Below are 23,383 nucleotides of genomic sequence, written 5' to 3'. Positions count from 1 at the left end.
AACCACCCCCGAAATGACCAGCGAATCGGTAAAAAGTTGGTTCGGAAAGCTTGTGTAAGCTTTCCAATACCGGTGGATTCTCGCGATTGAAGAGAGAAATAAAATAAAGGAAAAAAAACCTTAGAAAGCACTAATCCTTCGATGGCCTAGGGTTACCGTCGTTTTCTTTGAAGAAGCTGGTTGCGAGTTTGAAGTCTGGTGTTGCATTATTTTTTTGAACGTTTAAAATAGAAGAAAAAAATGGAAATGGGCGGAGCCCAACTAGCGCGCCCGTAGGCGCCCTTTGCAGAAACAATAAGAACAGGGGGCGGGGGCTTTGTGGTCAGCCACACCCTTGTCTGACTGCCCTGTCCCACCAAAAAAACCATCGCCCTCTCGTGCTTTTTATCGAACGCGAGCACCGCATTCATGTTGACCTAGGGCATGCAGCGGGCGACATTGATGTCCCCAATTTGATCGTATGGGAGGGCGAATCTGACGAACGTGACCTCTCGGGCGTCGCCGCTTCAATGCAGACACCGCACCCCGAGAAACCAACTCCAGCCAGCGTCCCCGCTCCAGCGGGTCAAGGACGAGTCAGCATCACCCAAGCGTAACCGCGGCGTCCAGATCGGACACCGTGTCAAGGATGAGACGGCGTCGCCCCCGCACTACCATGGCGTCAAGATCGGACGCCGGGCCAAGGACGAGTGGCGTCATATGACATCATCTACGAGCGGACAACTAACCTACCCATACCAATGATCTTGACTAGGCAGCACTATTTGCTGCCTTCCGGGCCGATTACTCCCCCGCCAAAGCCTTCCCGCATTTCTTCGCCATTGGCGGAGGCTCCACCATTTCATCCCCCTTCGGGGCCTCCTCGTTGGCCACGCCGTCAAGCTCCTCCTCACCTCTAGAGTCTTTGGAACTGGCATCGCTCGGGAGCACCTCAAAGGCGAATGGGTTTGGGTGCTCCACGCCCTCCATACCTCAGGGATTACGCCCCACAGACCGCACGCTGTCATCATCCCGAGGATTTCTTCGTGCCTATCTTCATGATAGAATGGCTAGGTGGTCTCCGAAAGAGCGTCAATGGCTGTCACACCCTGATTTTTGGCCCTTTCTTTTCTTTTGATTTTGTGAGATTTTTGCTTGAGTTTTTTTTCCATGGCTATGTGGTCTGGAAACTGAAGAAGATGACCTTTTATTTCTTTCCAGAGTGGCTTGTCATCCTCAAGTACACCCCAAGACCTTGCCATTTTCACCCTAGCCCAACCCCAACATTCTTTTCCTTGGAAATATTCCTTTTTCTATTAAAGGAATAACCCAATTTGCCCTAGGTTGTGAAGCAACCTATATTTCCATCAGTCCTAAAATTCCCAAATAATTCTCATAAATTTCTTGGGTCATATATTCCTCAAATATGGCGAAATATTTCAATTGCCATGTTCCTCATCATGCTCAATCAATTCCTTTCCTATTATGTCCTAGAATGGCAGTTTGTGAAGCAAGTGCCATTTATCTTTTCCCAATTGACCCCAAACTTTTTGGACACCTTTTCATGTCCAAATAATTGCTCATGCCAAAAATCAACTTAATTTGCCAAGTGAATATTCCTGAGCAAAATTTTCAAATTCCCGTTTGAGGGAATTGTTTGTGAAGGAAGTACTAGCTAGGATGGTACAAATGAGATGAAATTTTTCATGATGCCACTATTGGGGAACATTGCAGAAAACAAAATTTTTCCTCTACGTTTCACCAAGATCTATCTATGGAGTCATCTAGCAACGAGAGGAGAGTGCATCTACATACCCTTGTAGATCATGAGCGGAAGCGTTCAAGAGAACGTGGATGATGGAGTCGTACTCGCCGTGATCCAAATCACCGATGACCAAGTGTCGAACGGACGGCACCTTCGCGTTCAACACACGTACGGAGCGGATGACGTCTCCTCCTTCTTGATCCAGCAAGGGGGGAGGAGAGGTTGACAGAGATCCAGCAGCACAACGGCGTGGTGGTGGATGCAGCAGTGATCGCAGCAGGGCTTCGCCGAGCTTCTACGAGAGGGAGGGGTGTAGCAGGGGAGAGGGAGGCGCCAAGACTTCAGGGTGCGGCTGCCCTCCCTCCCCCCTTTATATAGGCCCCCTAGGGGGGTGCGCCGGCCCTAGAAGATGGGATCTCCTAGGGGGGCGGCGGCCAAGGGGGTGGAGTGCCCCCCAAGGCAAGTGGAGGCGCCCCCTCCCCTAGGGTTCCCAACCCTAGGCGCATGGGGGGCCCATGGGGGGCGCACCAGCCCACTATGGGCTGGTTCCCCTCCCCACTTCAGCCCATGGGGCCCTCCGGGATGGGTGGCCCCACCCGGTGGACCCCCGGGACCCTTCCGGTGGTCCCGGTACAATACCGTTGACCCTCGAAACTCTCCCGATGGCCGAAACTGCACTTCCTATATATAATTCTTCACCTCCGGACCATTCCGGAACTCCTCGTGATGTCCGGGATCTCATCCGGGACTCCAAACAACTTTTGGGTTACTGCATACTCATATCTCTACAACCCTAGCGTCACCGAACCTTAAGTGTGTAGACCCTACAGGTTCGGGAGACATGTAGACATGACCGAGACGACTCTCCGGTCAATCACCAACAGCGGGATTTGGATACCCATGTTGGCTCCCACATGATCCTCAATGATCTCATTAGATGAATCACGATGTCGAGGATTCAAGCAACCCCGTATACAATTCCCTTTATTAATCGGTATGTTACTTGCCCGAGATTCGATCATCGGTATCCCAATACCTCGTTCAATCTCGTTACCGGCAAGTCACTTTACTCGTATCGTAATGCATGATCCCGTGACCAGACACTTGGTCACTTTGAGCTCATTATGATGATGCATTACCAAGTGGGCCCAGAGATACCTCTCCGTCATATGGAGTGACAAATCCCAGTCTTGATCCATGTCAACCCAACAGACACTTTCGGAGATACCCGTAGTATACCTTTATAGTCACCCAATTACATTGTGACGTTTGGTACACCCAAAGCACTCCTAAGGTATCCGGGAGTTACACGATCTCATGGTCTAAGGAAAAGATACTTGACATTGGAAAAACTCTAGCAAACGAACTATACGATCTTGTGCTATGTTTAGGATTGGGTCTTGTCCATCACATCATTCTCCTAATGATGTGATCTTGTTATCAATGACATCCAATGTCCATAGTCAGGAAACCATGACTATCTGTTGATCAACGAGCTAGTCAACTAGAGGCTTGCTAGGGACATGTTGGTGTCTATGTATTCACACATGTATTACGATTTCCGGATAACACAATTATAGCATGAATAAAAGACAATTATCATGAACAAGGAAATATAATAATAATCCTTTTATTATTGCCTCTAGGGCATATTTTCAACAGTCTCCCACTTGCACTAGAGTCAATAATCTAGTTACATTGTGATGAATCGAACACCCATAGAATTCTGGTGTTGATCATGTTTTGCCCTACGGAGAGGTTTAGTCAACAGATCTGCGACATTCAGATCCGTATGTACTTTACAAATATCTATGTCTCCATCTTGAACATTTTCACAAATGGAGTTGAAGCGATGCTTGATGTGCCTGGTCTTCTTGTGAAACCTGGGCTCCTTGGCAAGTGCAATAGCTCCAGTGTTGTCACAGAAGAGTTTGATCGTCCCCGACGCATTGGGTATGACTCCTAGGTCGGTGATGAACTCCTTCACCCAAATTGCTTCATGCGCTGCCTCCGAGGCTGCCATGTACTCCGCTTCACATGTAGATCCCGCCACGACGCTCTGCTTGTAGCTGCACCAGCTTACTGCTCCACCATTCAACATATACACGTATCCGGTTTGTGACTTAGAGTCATCCAGATCTGCGTCGAAGCTAGCATCGACGTAACCCTTTACGACGAGCTCTTCGTCACCTCCATAAACGAGAAACATGTCCTTAGTCCTTTTCAGGTACTTCAGGATATTCTTGACCGCTGTCCAGTGTTCCTTGCCGGGATTACTTTGGTACCTTCCTACCAAACTTACGGCAAGGTTTACATCAGGTCTGGTACGCAGCATGGCATACATAATAGACCCTATGGCTGAGGCATAGGGGATGACACTCATCTCTTCTATATCTTCTGCCGTGGTCGGACATTGAGCTGAGCTCAATTTCACACCTTGCAACACAGGCAAGAACCCCTTCTTAGACTGATCCATATTGAACTTCTTCAATATCTTATCAAGGTATGTGCTTTGTGAAAGACCTATGAGGCGTCTTGATCTATCTCTATAGATCTTGATGCCTAATATATAAGCAGATTCTCCAAGGTCCTTCATTGAAAAACTCTTATTCAAGTAGGCCTTAATGCTGTCCAAAAGTTCTATATCATTTCCCATCAAAAGTATGTCATCTACATATAATATGAGAAATGCTATAGAGCTCCCACTCACTTTCTTGTAAACGCAGGCTTCTCCATAAGTCTGCATAAACCCAAACGCTTTGATCATCTCATCAAAGCGAATGTTCCAACTCCGAGATGCTTGCACCAGCCCATAAATGGATCGCTGGAGCTTGCATACCTTGTTAGCATTCTTAGGGTCGATAAAACCTTCCGGCTGCATCATATACAGTTCTTCCTTAAGATAACCTTTAAGGAATGCCGTTTTGGCGTCCATTTGCCATATCTCATAATCATAGTATGCGACAATTGCTAACATGATTCGGACGGACTTCAGCTTTGCTACGGGAGAGAAAGTCTCATCGTAGTCAACCCCTTGAACTTGTCGATAACCCTTAGCGACAAGCCTAGCTTTATAGATGGTCACATTACCATCCGTGTCTGTCTTCTTCTTAAAGATCCATTTATTTTCTATGGCTCGCCGATCATCGGGCAAGTCAGTCAAAGTCCATACTTCGTTTTCATACATGGATCCTATCTCGGATTTCATGGCTTCCAGCCATTTGTCGGAATCCGGGCCCGCCATCGCTTCTTCATAGTTCGAAGGTTCACCGTTGTCTAACAACATGATTTCCAAGACAGGGTTGCCGTACCACTCTGGTGCGGAACGTGTCCTTGTGGACCTTCGAAGTTCAATAGCAACTTGATCTGAAGTTTCATGATCATCATCATTAACTTCCTCTCTAGTCGGTGCAGGCACCTCAGGAACATTTTCTTGAGTTGCGCCATTTTCCGGTTCAAGAGGTAACACTTCATCAAGTTCTACTTTCCTCCCACTTACTTCTTTCGAGAGAAACTCTTTCTCTAGAAAGGATCCATTCTTGGCAACAAAGATCTTGCCTTCGGATCTGAGGTAGAAGGTATACCCAATAGTTTCTTTAGGGTATCCTATGAAGACGCATTTTTCCGACTTGGGTTCAAGCTTTTCAGGTTGAAGTTTCTTGACATAAGCATTGCATCCCCAAACTTTTAGAAACGACAGCTTAGGTTTCTTCCCAAACCATAATTCATACGGTGTCGTCTCAACGGATTTCGACGAAGCCCTATTTAAAGTGAATGCGGCAGTCTCTAAAGCATAGCCCCAAAATGATGGTGGTAAATCGATAAGAGACATCATAGATCGCACCATATCTAATAGAGTGCGATTACGATGTTCGGACACACCATTACGCTGAGGTGTTCCAGGCGGCGTGAGTTGTGAAACTATTCCACATTTTCTTAAGTGTGTGCCAAATTCGTGACTCAAGTATTCTCCCCCACGATCTGATCGCAAGAACTTGATTTTCCTGTCACGTTGATTCTCAACCTCACTTTGAAATTCCTTGAACTTTTCAAAGGTCTCAGACTTGTGTTTCATTAAATAGACATACCCATATCTACTCAAGTCATCAGTGAGGGTGAGAACATAACGATAGCCACCATGAGCCTCAACACTCATTGGACCGCACACATCAGTATGTATGATTTCCAATAAGTTGGTTGCTCGCTCCATTGTTCCTGAGAACGGAGTCTTGGTCATTTTACCCATGAGGCATGGTTCGCACGTATTAAATGATTCATAATCAAGAGACTCTAAAAGTCCATCTGCATGGAGCTTCTTCATGCGTTTGACACCTATGTGACCAAGGCGGCAGTGCCACAAGTATGTGGGACTATCATTATCAACCTTACATCTTTTGGTATTCACACTATGAATATGTGTAGCATTACGCTCGAGATTCATTAAGAATAAACCATTCACCATCGGAGCATGACCATAAAACATATCTCTCATATAAATAGAACAACCATTATTCTCGGATTTAAATGAGTAGCCATCTCGAATTAAACGAGATCCTGATACAATGTTCATGCTCAAGCTGGCACTAAATAACAATTATTGAGGTCTAAAACTAATCCCGTAGGTAAATGTAGAGGTAGCGTGCCGACGGCGATCACATCGATCTTGGAACCATTCCCGACGCGCATCGTCACCTCGTCCTTCGCCAGTCTCCGCTTATTCCGCAGCTCCTGCTTTGAGTTACAAATGTGAGCAACTGCACCGGTATCAAATACCCAGGAGCTACTACGAGTACTGGTAAGGTACACATCGATTACATGTATATCACATATACCTTTCATGATGCCGGCCTTCTTGTCCGCTAAGTATTTGGGGCAGTTCCGCTTCCAGTGACCACTTCCCTTGCAATAAAAGCACTCAGTCTCGGGCTTGGGTCCATTCTTTGGCTTCTTCTCGGCAGCTTGCTTACCGGGCGCGGCAACTCCCTTGCCGTCCTTCTTGAAGTTCTTCTTACCCTTGCCTTTCTTGAACTTAGTGGTTTTATTTACCATCAACACTTGATGTTCCTTTTTGACTTCTACCTCTGCTGATTTCAGCATTGCAAATATTTCAGGAATGGTCTTTTCCATCCCCTGCATATTGAAGTTCATCACAAAGCTCTTGTAGCTCGGTGGAAGCGACTGAAGGATTCTGTCAATGACCGCGTCATCCGGGAGATTAACTCCCAGCTGAGTCAAGCGGTTATGCAACCCAGACATTTTGAGTATATGCTCACTGACAGAACTATTTTCCTCCATCTTACAGCTGAAGAACTTGTCGGAGACTTCATATCTCTCGACCCGGTCATGAGCTTGAAAAACCATTTTCAGCTCTTCGAACATCTCATATGCTCCGTGTCTCTCAAAACGCTTTTGGAGCCCCGGTTCTAAGCTGTAAAGCATGCCACACTGAACGAGGGAGTAATCATCAGCACGTGTCTGCCAAGCGTTCATAACGTCTTGTTCTGTAGGGAAAGCAGGTGCTTCACCTAGCGGTGCTCGTAGGACATAATCTTTCTTGGTAGCTATGAGGATGATCCTCAGGTTCCGGACCCAGTCCGTATAGTTGCTGCCATCGTCTTTCAGCTTGGTTTTCTCTAGGAACGTGTTGAAGTTGAGGACAACGTTGGCCATTTGATCTACAAGACATGTTGTAAAGATTTTAGACTAAGTTCATGATAATTAAGTTCATCTAATCAAATTATTCAATGAACTCCCACTCAGATTAGACATCCCTCTAGTCATCTAAGTGAAACATGATCCGACTCGACTAGGCCGTGTCCGATCATCACGTGAGACGGACTAGTCATCATTGGTGAACATCTCCATGTTGATCGTATCTTTCATACGACTCATGTTCGACCTTTAGGTCTCTTGTGTTCCGAGGCCATATCTGTACATGCTAGGCTCGTCAAGTTAACCTAAGTGTTTGCATGTGTAAATCTGTCTTACACCCGTTGTATGTGAACGTTGGAATCTATCACACCCGATCATCACGTGGTGCTTCGAAACAACGAACTGTCGCAACAGCGCACAGTTAGGGGAAACACTTTCTTGAAATTATTATGAGGGATCATCTTATTTACTACCGTCATTCTAAGTAAACAAGATGCAAAAACATGATAAACATCACATGCAATCAAATAATAGTGACATGATATGGCCACTATCATATAGCTTCCTTTGATCTCCATCTTGGGGCTCCATGATCATCTTGCCACCGGCATGACACCATGATCTCCATCATCGTGTCTCCATGAAGTTGCTCGCCAACTATTACTTCTACTACTATGGCTAACACGTTTAGCAATAAAGTAAAGTAATTTACATGGCGTTTCTCAATGACACGCAGGTCATACAAAAAATAAAGACAACTCCTATGGCTCCTGCCGGTTGTCATACTCATCGACATGCAAGTCGTGATTCCTATTACAAGAACATGATCTCATACATCACATATATATCATTCATCATTCATCACAACTTTGGCCATATCACATCACAAAACACTTGCTGCAAAAACAAGTTAGACGTCCTCTAATTGTTGTTGCAAGTTTTTACGTGGCTGCAATAGGGTTCTAGCAAGAACGTTTTCTTACCTACGTAAAAGCCACAACGTGATTTGTCAACTTCTATTTACCCTTCATAAGGACCCTTTTCGTCGAATCCGCTCCAACTAAAGTGGGAGAGACAGACACCCGCTAGCCACCTTATGCAACTAGTGCATGTCAGTCGGTGGAACCTGTCTCACGTAAGCGTACGTGTAAGGTCGGTCCGGGCCGCTTCATCCCACAATACTGCTGAAGCAAAATAAGACTAGTAGCGGCAAGAAAGTTGACAATATCTACGCCCACAACAAATTGTGTTCTACTCGTGCAAAGAGAACTACGCATAGACCTAGCTCATGATGCCACTGTTGGGGAACGTTGCAGAAAACAAAAAATTTCCTCTACATTTCACCAAGATCTATCTATGGAGTCATCTAGCAACGAGAGGAGAGTGCATCTACATACCCTTGTAGATCGTGAGCGGAAGTGTTCAAGAGAACATTGATGATGGAGTCGTACTCGCCGTGATCCAAATCACCGATGACCAAGTGTCGAACGGACGGCACCTCCGCGTTCAACACACGTATGTAGCGGATGACGTATCCTCCTTCTTGATCCAGCAAGGGGGGAGGAGAGGTTGACAGAGATCCAGCAGCACGACGGCGTGGTGGTGGATGCAGTAGTGATCGCAGCAGGGCTTCGCCGAGCTTCTGCGAGAGGGAGGGGTGTAGCAGGGGAGAGGGAGGCGCCAAGACTTCAGGGTGCGGCTGCCCTCCCTCCCCCTTTATATAGGCCCCCTAGGGGGGTGCGCCGGCCCTAGGAGATGGGATCTCCTAGGGGGGGCGGCGGCCAAGGGGGTGGAGTGCCCCCCAAGGCAAGTGGAGGCGCCCCCTCCCGTAGGGTTCCCAACCCTATGCGCATGGGGGGCCCAAGGGATGCACACCGGCCCACTATGGGCTGGTTCCCCTCCCCACTTCAGCCCATGGGGCCCTCCGGGATGGGTGGCCCCACCCGGTGGACCCCCGGGACCCTTCCGGTGGTCCCGGTACAATACTGTTGACCCCCAAAACTCTCTCGATGGCCGAAACTGCACTTCCTATATATAATTCTTCACCTCCGGACCATTCCGGAACTCCTCGTGACGTCCGGGATATCATCCGGGACTCCGAACAACTTTCGGGTTACTGCATACTCATATCTCTACAACCCTAGCGTCACCGAACCTTAAGTGTGTAGACCCTACGGGTTCGGGAGACATGTAGACATGACCGAGACGACTCTCTGGTCAATAACCAACAGCGGGATCTGGATACCCATGTTGGCTCCCACATGCTCCTCAATGATCTCATCGGATGAAACACGATGTCGAGGATTCAAGCAACCCCGTATACAATTCCCTTTGTCAATCGGTACGTTACTTGCCCGAGATTCGATCGTCGGTATCCCAATACCTCGTTCAATCTCGTTACCGGCAAGTCACTTTACTCGTACCGTAATGCATGATCCCGTGACCAGACACTTGGTCACTTTGAGCTCATTATGATGATGCATTACCGAGTGGGCCCAGAGATACCTCTCCGTCATATGGAGTGACAAATCCCAGTCTTGATCCGTGTCAACTAAACAGACACTTTCGGAGATACCCGTAGTATACCTTTATAGTCACCCAGTTACGTTGTGACATTTGGTACACCCAAAGCACTCCTACGGTATCCAGGAGTTACACGATCTCATGGTCTAAGGAAAAGATACTTGACATTGGAAAAACTCTAGCAAACGAACTATACGATCTTGTGCTATGTTTAGGATTGGGTCTTGTCCATCACATCATTCTCCTAATGATGTGATCTCGTTATCAATGACATCCAGTGTCCATAGTCAGGAAACCATGACTATCTGTTGATCAACGAGCTAGTCAACTAGAGGCTTACTAGGGACATGTTGGTGTCTATGTATTCACACATGTATTATGATTTCCGGATAACACAATTATAGCATGAATATAAGACAACTATCATGAACAAGGAAATACAATAATAATCCTTTTATTATTGCCTCTAGGGCATATTTCCAACATAAGTTAGCGACACCTAGACCTGCTTCTGCTATTCGTTCTGATATGTCGCATGTTATTGATGATGCCACTTCTGCTATGCATGATACTTATGATGAAACTGCTTCTATGCCTGATACTAATGTGCCCCTTAGTGAATTTCTTGATGAACAAATTGCTAGGGCTAGAGAAAAAGAAATTATTGAATCTGAATACGATGATGAAAGTTGATGATGAAAATATGCCTATTATTCCTGAGGGTTATCTTTTCGATATGGAATCTACTGCCGCTATTTTAGCTTGCAAAGACAGATATGAGCTTAAGAGGTTATTAATTAAATGGAACAAAGAATCACTTAGAGATAAAATGAAACCCGACCCTGCCTTTGCTACTTCACCTATATGTGTTCTTGATAAGGATTATGAATTCTCTGTTGATCCTGATATAATTACTTTGGTTGAATCTGGTCCGTTTTATGGCTATGAATCTAAAACTGTTGTGGCACATCTTACTAAGTTAAATGATATAGCTGCCCTGTTCACTAATGATGAGAGATCGTGTTACTTTTATATACTCAAAATATTTCCGTTCTCATTAAAGGGTGATGCTAAAATATGGTTTAATTCTCTTGATCCTGATTGTGTGCGCAGTCCCCAGGATATGATTTATTACTTCTCTACTAAATATTTCCCTGCTCATAAGAAACAAGCTGCTTTGAGGGAAATATACAACTTTGTGCAAATTAAAGAAGAGAGTCTCCCACAAGCTTGGGGGAGGCTTCTCAAGTTACTTAATGCTTTGCCTGATCATCCTCTTAAGAAACCTGAAATACTTGATATCTTTTATAATGGACTAACCGATGCTTTCAGAGATTACCTGGATAGTTGTGCTGGTTCTCTTTTCAGGGAAAGAACACCGGATGAAGCTGAATTCTATTGAATAATATGTTGACAAATGAAAATAATTGGGCACCTCCTGAGCCAACTCCTGAGCCAATTACTGAGCCTATTCTGAAACCAACTCCAAAGAAGAGAGGTGTTCTATTTCTCAGTCCCGAAGATATGCAAGAGGCAAAGAAATCTATAAAAGAAAAAGGTATTAAAGCTGAAGACGTTAAGAATTTACCTTCTATTGAAGAAATACATGGTCTTAATATACCGCCTATTGAAGAAACATATGATCTCAGTTCTTTATTTATTGAAGAACCTCCTGATCCTGATATCCCGACTCAGGTAGTAAAGGTAAATTCTCTCTATAGATATGATAAAGCCGAAGTCCCTCCTACTAAAATTGCTAGTCAGTGCTTGGATGAGTTTGATAACTTTATGTTTAAGCAAGACGACTTCAATGCTTATTTTGGTAGACAATTAAAAGAAAATGTTTATATGATTAGACGCTTGGGTGATTATATGGCTGATATTAAAGGTGAACTTAAACTTGTTAGCAAACATGCTTCTATGGTTACCACTCAACTAGAACAAGTACTTAAAGCTCAAAAAGAAGTGCTTGATGAAATGAATAGTAAGAAAAATGATTATGCTGTTAGAGTGGCTACTAGAACTAGTAGAATGACTCAGGAACCTTTGTATCGTGAAGGCCACCCTAAGAGAATCGAGCAAGATTCTCAAAGAAATAATATTGATGTTCCTAGTTCTTCTAAAAAGAAGAAGAAGAAAAATGATAGAACTGTGCAAACTTCTAGTGAACCTATTGTTTAACCACCTGATAATCCAAATGATATATCTATGTCTGATACTGAAACACAATCTGGTAATGAACATGAACCTAATGAAAATATTAATGCTGATGTTCATGATGATGCTCAACCTAGTAATAACAATGATGTAGAAATTGAACCTGATGTTGATCTTGATAACCCGCAATCAAAGAATCAACGTTATGATAAAAGAGACTTTGTTGCTAGGAAACATGGTAAAGAAAGGGAACCTTGGGTTCAGAAACCCATGCCTTTTCCTCCAAAACCATCCAAGAAAAAGGATGATGAGGATTTTGAGCGCTTTGCTGAAATGATTAGTCCTATCTTTTTGCGTATGAGATTAACTGATGTGCTCAAAACAAATCCTTATGCTAAATATATGAAGGATATCATTACTAATAAAGAAAGATACCGGAAGCTGAGATTTCCACCATGCTTGCTAATTATACTTTTAAGGGTGGAATACCAAAGAAACTTGGAGACCTCGTAGTACCTACTATACCTTGCTCCATCAAAAGAAATTATATTAAAACTGCTTTATGTGATCTTGGAGCCGGTGTTAGTGTTATGCCTCTCTCTTTATATCGTAGACTTGACTTGAATAAGCTGACACCTACTGAAATATCTTTGCAAATGGCTGATAAATCAACTGCTATACCTATCGGTATTTGTGAGGATGTGCCTGTTGTGGTTGCAAACGTTACTATTTTAACGGACTTTGTTATACTTGATATTCCCGAGGATGATAGTATGTCTATTATTCTTGGAAGACCTTTTCTTAATACTGCAGGGGCTGTATTGACTGCAACAAAGGCAATGTCAGTTTTCATGTTAATGGTAATGAGCATATGGTACACTTTTCGAGGAAACAACCTCAAGTTCATAGTATCAACTCTATTGGAAAATTTCCATCAATTATATTTGGAGGTTTTGAATTTCCTCTTCCTATTGTCAAGGAGAAATATGATATACTTATTATAGGGGATGTGCATATCCCCGTTGAGGTAACTTAGTGTTATTCGAAATTTCTCCGGTTTCATGATTATCGGAATGAGTTTGTTAACAAGACTTGATCAACCTTGTTAGTGGATTCCTTTTGATGAGCATGAGATGGATGAAACTAGAAGCACAAACTTCTGTACCCTCTCTATACTTTCTGTTATTTATATTAAATAAAGTAAAAATAGTATTTTTCTGTCTGTTTCCTGGCTTATCCGTACAATATAAAAATATCCCGAAAATAAAAGTCCTCAGAATGACATGCCAATTTAATATGATTTTTTCAGGAATATTTGAGGATTTACTGTGCAAAAATTACCGCGGGAGGAGCTGCCACCTGGTCACGAGGGTGGTGGGCGCCCCCCCCCTATAGGGCGCGCCCCCTGCCTCGTGGGCCCACGGTGGCCCTCCTCCACTTATCCCAGCACCCATCTTCTTCCTCTATCTCACACAAACCCGAAAAACCAACTCAAGCACGAGTTCCAGCCACTTTTGCTGTGATTTTCGATCTCCTTGCTCAAAGCACCTCTCGCAAAACTGCTTGGGGAGATTGTCCCCTGGTATGTGACTCCTCCATTGGTCCAATTAGTTCTTGTTCTAGTGCTTTATTCTTTGCAAATTTGTGCTGCATAGGTGACCATGTTCTTGAGCTTGCATGTCAAATTTATATGGTTCCAAGTAGTTCTAATGCTTGATATAGGCTCTAGGCACTTGTAGGAGTAGTTGCTATCAGTTTTATTGAGTTTGGTTACTTTTATTTTGAAGTTACTAAGAATTTCAGATTATTTCAGAAAAATAATGAGGAGATTTTTTAGGGGCTCATCAAGCCAAAGCTCAAAGGAAAAGGCACCGAAGCCTAAGTATAATTTGCCGCGCACCGCGAAGATTTGGGCGTGTGAATGGCCTTCTGAAGATTTCTTGAGAGCAGCCGGTATCTATGAAGATTTTCATGAATTGGCTCACAATGTAGGCCTCACCGCTTTCCTCCATGACCAATGCGATCAGTATCTCTTGCTCACAAATACTTTTGTGCAAAACTTTCATTTTCATTCTAGGAACTCACCACCTACGGTGGAGTTTCATTTATATGATGAGCATAAGGAGATGTAACTTTATGATTTCTGTCGAATTTGTTTAATCCCTTTTGAGGGCAAGACAGAAGAACCACATCATGATGATGTGGCTGGGTTTATTGATACTATCACTGTAGGAGAAACTGGAAAGGTTTCCGATGCACGAATCACTAGCATACATTTTCCTGTTTTACGTTACTTTGCATCATTTGCTAGTCGTTGTTTAATTGGACGCGGAAACAGTGGAAACCTTAGTATCCCTGATATAATTATTCTTCACCACGGTTTATACAGTGATAACACTTTTAGTTTGGGCGGTATTATTGCTAGACGGTTAAGTATGAACCGTACTAAGGGTCCCATCTTTGGAGGCGTTTATGCCACACGCCTAGCTGCACATTTTAACATACCTATTAGGCATGCTGAGAAGGAAGAAAATGTGCTGCCCCGTGTTTATCTAGATCATAAAAGTATGGTGGCACATGATTTCATTGTTAAGAATAGGGCAGGAGAGCTTAAGTATCAATTATTCTTTAACAAACATCACCCTGAGACTATTACCCTGCCTGCTCCTTCTTTGTTTAATTTTGTAGGACCCTACCTTGTTACGTGGGCTGCCATCCAAGCTTACAAGAATCCTGTACCAGCCCCAGAACAGGAACCACAAGATGAGCCTCCACAACAATCTGTTTATTCTTGGGATCCAGAGCTGACTGTCAGCCAGTGGCAGTCAGAGTCTTCTTCTTCATCACAGTATGATCCCAACTATTCTTCCGCATCACAGTACGACCCCAACAACTATTACTATGGATATCCGACAGGCCAGCCGTGGCCATAGACCAACTTAGGCCAAAAGCCTAAGCTTGGGGGAGTACGTATTTCTCACCGACATTACATTTATGTTCACACACACTCATTGCTAGATGTCGGTGCTCATACTTTTTCACTGTAATATCCATGCTAGTTTATTTTCTTTTTCCTGCTTTCTTCTTGTGTATTTAGTAAATCTTAAGAAAAACCAAAAAAATTAGTAGTAGTTTATTTTTTTGCTGTAGTAGTAATAATTAAAAAAGAAAACCCAGAAAATATTGTTGATCTTATATGCATTATTGCTGATCTAACCAAGAGCCCATATTGCCTTATCTTCTCCTGTTTATGGAATGCTCGCAGATTTTAGCTTAGTCCAATGCACATACACTCTTATTATTATTCACACCATTCGGTCGTGCAAGTGAAAGGCAATTATGATGATATATGATGGACTGACTGAGATAAGAAAAGCTGGTATGAACTCGACCTCTTTTGTTTTTGTAAATATGATGAGTCCCTCGTTCTTGATTCAGCTTATTATGAATAAACATGTTTGCAATGACAATTAGAGATCATAGTTGCTTGTGCCATGCTTGATTAGCTATGAGTTATAATGGTTTACCTTGTGTGCCAACATGCTATTGAGATAATTATGATGTGGTATGATGGGGTGGTATCCTCCTTTGAATGATTTAAGTGACTTGACTTGGCACATGTTCACGCATGTAGTTGAAACAAATCAACATAGCCTTCACGATATTTATGTTCATGGTGGATTATATCCTACTCATGCTTGCATCCAATCTTTATTAATTTTAATGCATGTACATGGCTGTTGTCACTCTCTAGTTGGTCGTTTCCCAGTCTTTTGCTAGCCTTCACTTGTACTAAGCGGGAATACTGCTTGTGCATCCAATCCCTTAAACCCCAAAGTTATTCCAGATGAGTCCAGTATACCTTCCTATATGCGGTATCTACCTGCCGTTCCAAGTAAATTTGTATGTGCCAAACTCTAAACCTTCAAATAAACATTCTGTTTTGTATGCTCGAATAGCTCATGTATCAACAAAGGTTGTCCTTATCTTCCGTGTTAGGCGGGTTATTCTCAAGAGGAGTGGACTCCGCTCCTCACTCACGAGAAAATGGCTGGTCACCGGGATGCCCAGTCCCATACTTTATGCAAACTAAATCAAAATTAATTGCAAACAAAACTCCCCCTGGGACCTGATGTATGTTGGAGGCACTCGTTGTTTCGAGCAAGCCATGGATTGATGCTTGTTGGTGGAGGGGGAGTATAAACTTTACCATTCTGTTTGGGAACCGCCTATAATGTGTTTAGTATGGAAGATATCGCCATCTCTTAGTTGTTACGTTGACAATGAAAGTATACCGCTCAAAATACAATTTATCTCTATTTTAAAACCGAGCTCTGGCACCTCTACAAATCCCTGCTTCCCTCTGCGAAGGGCCTATCCATTTACTTTTATGTTGAGTCATCACCCTCTTATTAAAAAGCACTAGCTGGAGAGCACAACCGTCATTTGCATTCATCACTGTTAATTTATATTGGGTATGACTATGATTGAATCTCTTTTACCATGAATTACAATGTCTAGTCAGTCCTTGATCTTCAAAGGTGCTCTGCATTTATGTTTTGCGGTCTCAGAAAGGGCTAGCGAGATACCATCTTGTTATATCATATTATGATTGTTTTGAGAAAGTGTTTTCATCCAAGATTTATTATTATGACTTGCTAGTTGATTATGCTATTGATATGAGTAATTATGAGACCTGAGAATTATTGCAAATGTGGTTAGTTATGATCTATGCTGAAAACTTGAATGCTGGCTTGACATAATTACAACAACAAGAGCAAACAGAGTTTGTAAAAGTTTTTCTTTCTTTCTTTCAGTTTGTCAACTGAATTGCTTGAGGACAAGCAAGGGTTTAAGCTTGGGGGAGTTGATACGTATCCGTCGTATCTACTTTTCCAAACACTTTTGCCCTTGTTTTGGACTCTAATTTGTATGATTTGAATGGAACTAACCCGGACTGACGCTATTTTCAGCAGAATTACCATGGTGTTGTTTTATGTGCAGAAAACAAATATTCTCGGAATGACCTGAAACTTCACGGAACATCTTAGAAAAAATAATAAAAAATCCTCGCCAAAGATGAAGACCAGGGGGCCCACACCCTTCTCACGAGGGTGGGCCCCCCCCCCTAGGGCGCGCCCCCTACCTCGTGGGCCCCCTGTTGCGTCTCCGACTCCAACTCCACCTCCACATATTGAGTTTCGATGAGAAAAAATCAGAGAGAAGAAATCATCGCGTTTTACGATACGGAGCCGCCGCCAAGCCCTAAAACCTCTCGGGAGGGCTGATCTGGAGTCTGTTCGGGGCTCTGGAGAGGGGGATTCGTCGGCGTCGTCATCATCAACCATCCTCCATCACCAATTTCATGATGCCCACCGCCGTGCGTGAGTAATTCCATCGTAGGCTTGCTGGACAGTGATGGGTTGGATGAGATTTATCATGTAATCGAGTTAGTTTTGTTAGGGTTTGATCCCTAGTATCCACTATGTTCTGAGATTGATGTTGCTATGACTTTGCTATGCTTAATGCTTGTCACTAGGGCCTGAGTGCCATGATTTCAGATCTGAACCTATTATGTTTTCATGAATATATGTGAGTTCTTGATCCTATCTTGCAAGTCTATAGTCACCTACTATGTGTTATGATCCGGCAACCCCGAAGTGACAACAATTGGGACCACTCCCGGTGATGACCATAGTTTGAGGAGTTCATGTATTCACTATGTGCTAATGCTTTGTTCCGGTTCTCTATTAAAAGGAGGCCTTAATATCCCTAAGTTTCCAATAGGACCCCGCTGCCACGGGAGGGTAGGACAAAAGATGTCATGCAAGTTCTTTTCCATAAGCACGTATGACTATATAAGGAATACATGCCTACATTACATTGATGAATTGGAGCTAGTTCTGTGTCACCCTATGTTATGACTGTTACATGATGAACCGCATCCGGCATAATTATCCATCACTGATCCGGTGCCTACGAGTTTTCCATATACTGGTTCTCGCTTATTTACTTTCCGCTGCTATTGTTACAATCACTACAAAATACCAAAAATATTACTTTTGCTGTCTTTACTTTTGTTGCCGCTACCACCACTATCATATTACTTTGCTACTAAACACTTTGCTGCAGATACTAAGTTTCTAGGTGTGGTTGAATTGACAACTCAACTGCTAATACTTGAGAATATTCTTTGGCTCCCCTTGTGTCGAATCAATAAATTTGGGTTGAATACTCTACCCTCGAAAGCTGTTGCGATTCCCTATACTTGTGGGTTATCATCATGGTTCCACCATATCGAGCTGACCGGTGCAGACACATTTGCCTTTTATGGGAAGGTCCTAACTTGGTCTATTGTCATGCCTCTTGCCGGTGCCTCCAACGAGGGAAGGTTATGCGCGGCCGCTACCTTGGCCGGGTAGGACGACATAAGCCTTGTGAGCTCGAGTTTGGTTATGTGCACATGTCCCCGTTTGGGACCGTTTATTGTTTTGCCACGATAGTGGCCGTTGATCCCTTTGGTAGGCACGGGGCCACCCATGATTTAGCCCAAAGGGGAGTTGGTCCGAGTGGCCGGGAGAGTGTCATGGCAGTAGGACAATTTTGTCAGAACGCCATTGGTCCACTCGAATGGGAGTGCGAGGCCATGGGTTCCGTGGTGTGGGTACAATGTACTAACCTCTGCAGAGTGTGTATTAAATCTATCGATAGCCGCGTCCATGGATAAGGGCCCAGTTTGTAGTTGGTCACATTACGGGTCAACAGTAATAATAATAATGTGCTTAATAATAACCTTGGTTCGAGGATGAGAAATAGTTTGTTTGTGATCATGAGAGGATCACCGTGGTATCGAGGATAACGAGTTGTGGGATATTTGTGGTGTTATGCGAGAATCACGGGTAAAGGTCAAGCTCCTTGTGATCATGTACTGATTACTACGGTGTTGTAATACCAAGCTTGATTGGATTCTGAGATGATCGTATGATGTCCATGATGGTAAGCTTATGCATGTGATGGTTACGAGGTAACCCGAGCAGAGTAAGTTGGTGCATGATAGTGTCATCATGTTGCATGCTAGTATCATCATGTTCATATGTTCATTGCCATGCTCATATTGTTCTAGCTGTATCATGTTCATCTTGTTCATGCTTTGATTGATCTGATAGTAGCATGTTAATCCTTGTTAACCTGTAAATGCCATGCTATTGTTTGTCTTGATTGCTCTTGGTTGATGTGAGCTTGCAAGTACATTCAATGTACTGACCTGGTGTGTCATGCCAGTTTGTAGGTCATGCCGGATTTGATTGCTTGTTTGTCATGGATTCCTTGTTTGCGAGCTAGGATAATCGTTTTAGCCAGAGTCCCTGTGGAGTGGAGTTCATCACCGTCGTCGTTGTTCCGCTACTAGAGTTATTCCGCTGCTTTGTGTTGTTATGCTGCTTGCATGGAGCAAACATGGCAGGCGTAGTGTCACCGTGCCGATGTAATCCCCTTTGTACACATATAGCTTGTAATAAAGAGCTGGTTTGTTCTATGCTAAGCAGTTCCATATTCCAGAAGACTTCTCGATCTCTGGTCTGGAATACGGGGCGTTCCAGTTTCTGTGAGCCGGGGTGCCACAATGGCCTAGATGTTCAAAAAATCCTTGATGGTCAGCACCACATCATCGTCATCAAGCCGTTCCCGGTGCACGCACATTGGATCACGGGCCCCACGTAATGCCACGACGGCTGCCCTCGGGCCTGCAGGGGTCGATGTGGATCTGGATGAAGTTAAGGACCACCATGTGCCCGTGAAGACTAATGTAAATATGCCCTAAAGGCAATAATAAAATGGTTATTATTACATTTCCTTAATCATGATAAAGGTTTATTATTCATGCTAGAATTGTATTGATCGGAAACTTAAATACATGTGTGGATACATAAACAAATAGCGTGTCCCTAGTGAGGCTCTACTAGACTAGATCATTGATCAAAGATGGTTAAGGTTTCCTAACCATAAACATGAGTCATCATTTGATAACGGGATAGCATCATTAGGAGAATGATGTGATGGACAAGACCCATCCGTTAGCTTAGCATATGATCGTATAGTTTATTGCTAATGCTTTCTTGAATGTCAAATACATGTTCCTTCGACCATGAGATCATGCAACTCCCGGATACCTTAGGAATACCTTATGTTCTATCAAATGTCACAACGTAACTGGGTGATCATAAAGATGCTCTATAGGTATCTCCGAAGGTGTCTGTTGAGTTGGCATGGATCGAGATTGGGATTTGTCACTCCGAGTATCGGAGAGGTATCTCTCAGCCCTCTCGGTAATACACATCATAATAAGCTTGCAAGCAAAATGACTAAGGAGTTAGTTATGAGATGATACAGAACGAGTAAAGAGACTTGCCGGTAACAAGATTGAACCAAGTATAGAGATACCGATGATCGAATCTCGGGCAAGTAACATACCGACACACAAAGGGAATTACGTATGTTGTCATAACGGTTCGACTGATGAAGATCTTCAAAGAATATGTAGGAACCAATATGGGCATCCAGGTTTCGCTATTGGTTATTGACCGGAGAGGTGTCTCGGTCAGGTCTACATAGTTCTCGAACCCGTAGGGTCCGCATGCTTAACGTTCGTTGACGATATAGTGTTATATGAGTTATATGATTTGGTGACAGAATGTTGTTCGGAGTCCTGGATGAGATCACAGATATGACGAGGAGCTCCGGAATGATCTGGAGGTAAAGATTGATATATAGGACGATGATATTCGGACACCGGAAGAGTTTCAGGAGGTACCGGGTAGTCATCGGATCACCGGAAGGGGTTTCGGACACCCCCAGGAGGTCTATGGGCCTAATGGGCCAAAGGGAGAGACACACCAGCCCATAAGGGACTGGTGCGCCCCTCTCCCTGGCTGCCGACCCCAGGGAAGGAAAGGGGGCATGGCTAGCCCCTCCCGCTTTCCCCTCCTCATGGGAGAAAGGAAGGGGGGCACCCTCCCCTACCTTTCCTCACGCGCCTGAAAAGGCAAGGGGGGGGGGGTCTAGGGGCAGGAACCCAAGTGGGATTCAGCCCCACTTGGGGCGCCTCCTGGCTGCCTCCTCCCTCCCCCACCTATATATACGTGGGAGGGGGGCGCCACACAACACCACGACAATCTCTTAGCCGTGTGCGGCGCCCCCCTCCACAGTTTCGTCCCTTGGTCATACTTTCGTAGTGCTTAGGCGAAGCCCTGCGGAGATAGTTTCACCACCACCATCACCACGCCATCGTGCTGCCGGAACTCATCCACTACTTCGCACGTCTTACTGGATCAAGAAGGCGAGGACGTCACCGAGCTAAACATGGAGGTGTCGTACGTTCGGTACTCGATCGATTGGATCGCGAAGAAGTTCGACTACATCAACCGCGTTAGTAAACACTTCCTCTTAGGGTCTACGAGGGTACGTAGACACACTCTCCCCCCTCGTCGCTATGCATCTCCATAGATAGATCTTGCGTGTGCGTAGATTTTTTTGTTTTCCATGCAACGTTCCCCAAAAATGGCATCTGAGCCAGGTCTATGCGTAGATGATATGCATGAGTAGAACACAAAGAGTTGTGGGCAGTGATGGTCATACTGCTTACCACCAACACTACAAAAAAGACACTTCCATGATGATACGTGTTTGTCATAGTAGGTCATGTTTTCTGTCATGCATGTACATCCATGACGATTATATGACAAAATCAAGATAGTCATACCTGTGTTGTCGTAGAAGTGTTCCATGACATTACCAAAATTATCATCACGGAAGTGTTCACTTCCATGATGATAAATGCCGCGTCATGGAAGTGCTTTCATCAAGGGTGACCGACACGTGGCATCCACCATAACGGGTCGCCGTTAAGCTATCGAGTCCGGTTTTGGATCCGATAACCCGCTAACAGCCACGACCAATGACGATTTTCCATGTGTAAAATTCTCATTGGCTGATGGAATCACGTGTCAGCTCCGCATCGGCACAAGTGCCACTCATCCAATGGGCGATATGCGCCTATGATATGTTGAAACATGGACAGGCCCAAAAGTGGCCCATAAAGATTAAATGGGCCAGCCCAACTAAAGGCCCACAGGATTTTGAGTACCATAATGGGTCGGCCCAGCTAAAGGCCCACGAGATTTCGTCGACCATAATGGGACGGCCCAGCTAAAGGCCCACGAGATTTCGCCGACCATAATGGTGAAGGAAATATGCCCTAGAGGCAATAATAAAGTTATTATTTATTTCCTTATTTCATGATAAATGTTTATTATTCATGCTAGAATTGTATTAACCAGAAACATAATACATGTGTGAATACATAGACAAACAATATGTCACTAGTATGCCTCTACTTGACTAGCTCGTTGATCAAAGATGGTTAAGTTTCCTAACCATAGACATGAGTTGTCATTTGATTAATGGGGTCACGTCATTAGAAGAATGATGTGATTGACTTGACCCATTTCGTTAGCATAGCACTTGATCGTTTAGTTTGTTGCTATTGCTTTCTTCATGACTTATACATGTTCCTATGACTATGAGATTATGCAACTCCCGATTACCCGAGGAACACTTTGTGTGCTACCAAACGCCACAACGTAACTGGGTGATTATAAAGGTGCTCTACAGGTGTCTCCGATGGTACTTGTTGAGTTGGCATAGATCGAGATTATGATTTGTCAATCCGATTGTCGGAGATGTATCTCTGGGCCCTCTCGGTAATACACATCACTATAAGCCTTGCAAGCAATGTGACTAATGAGTTAGTTGCGGGATGATGCATTACAGAACGAGTAAAGAGACTTGCCAGTAACGAGATTGAGCTAGGTATTGAGATACCGACGATCGAATCTCGGGCAAGTAACATACCGATGACAAAGGGAACAACGTATGTTGTTATGCGGTTTAACCGATAAAGATCTTCGTAGAATATGTAGGAACCAATATGAGCATCCAGGTTCCGCTATTGTTTATTGACCGGAGACATGTCTCGGTCATGTCTACATAGTTCTCGAACCCATAGGGTCCGCACGCTTAAAGTTCCGTGACAGTCGGTATTATGAGTTTATATGTTTTGATGTACCGAAGGTAGTTCAGAGTCTCGGATGTGATCACGGACATGACGAGGAGTCTCGAAATGGTCGAGACATAAAGATTGATATATTGGAAGCCTATATTTGGACATTGGAAGAGTTCAGGGTGAAATCGGGATTTTACCGGAGTGCCGGAGGGGTTACCGGAACCCCCCGGGGGTTGATGGGCCTTGTT

The sequence above is a fragment of the Triticum aestivum genome, chromosome 4A, assembly GCF_018294505.1.
Source record: "Triticum aestivum cultivar Chinese Spring chromosome 4A, IWGSC CS RefSeq v2.1, whole genome shotgun sequence".
Lineage (NCBI taxonomy): Eukaryota > Viridiplantae > Streptophyta > Magnoliopsida > Poales > Poaceae > Triticum > Triticum aestivum.
Note: the sequence above shows the minus strand (reverse complement) of the source record.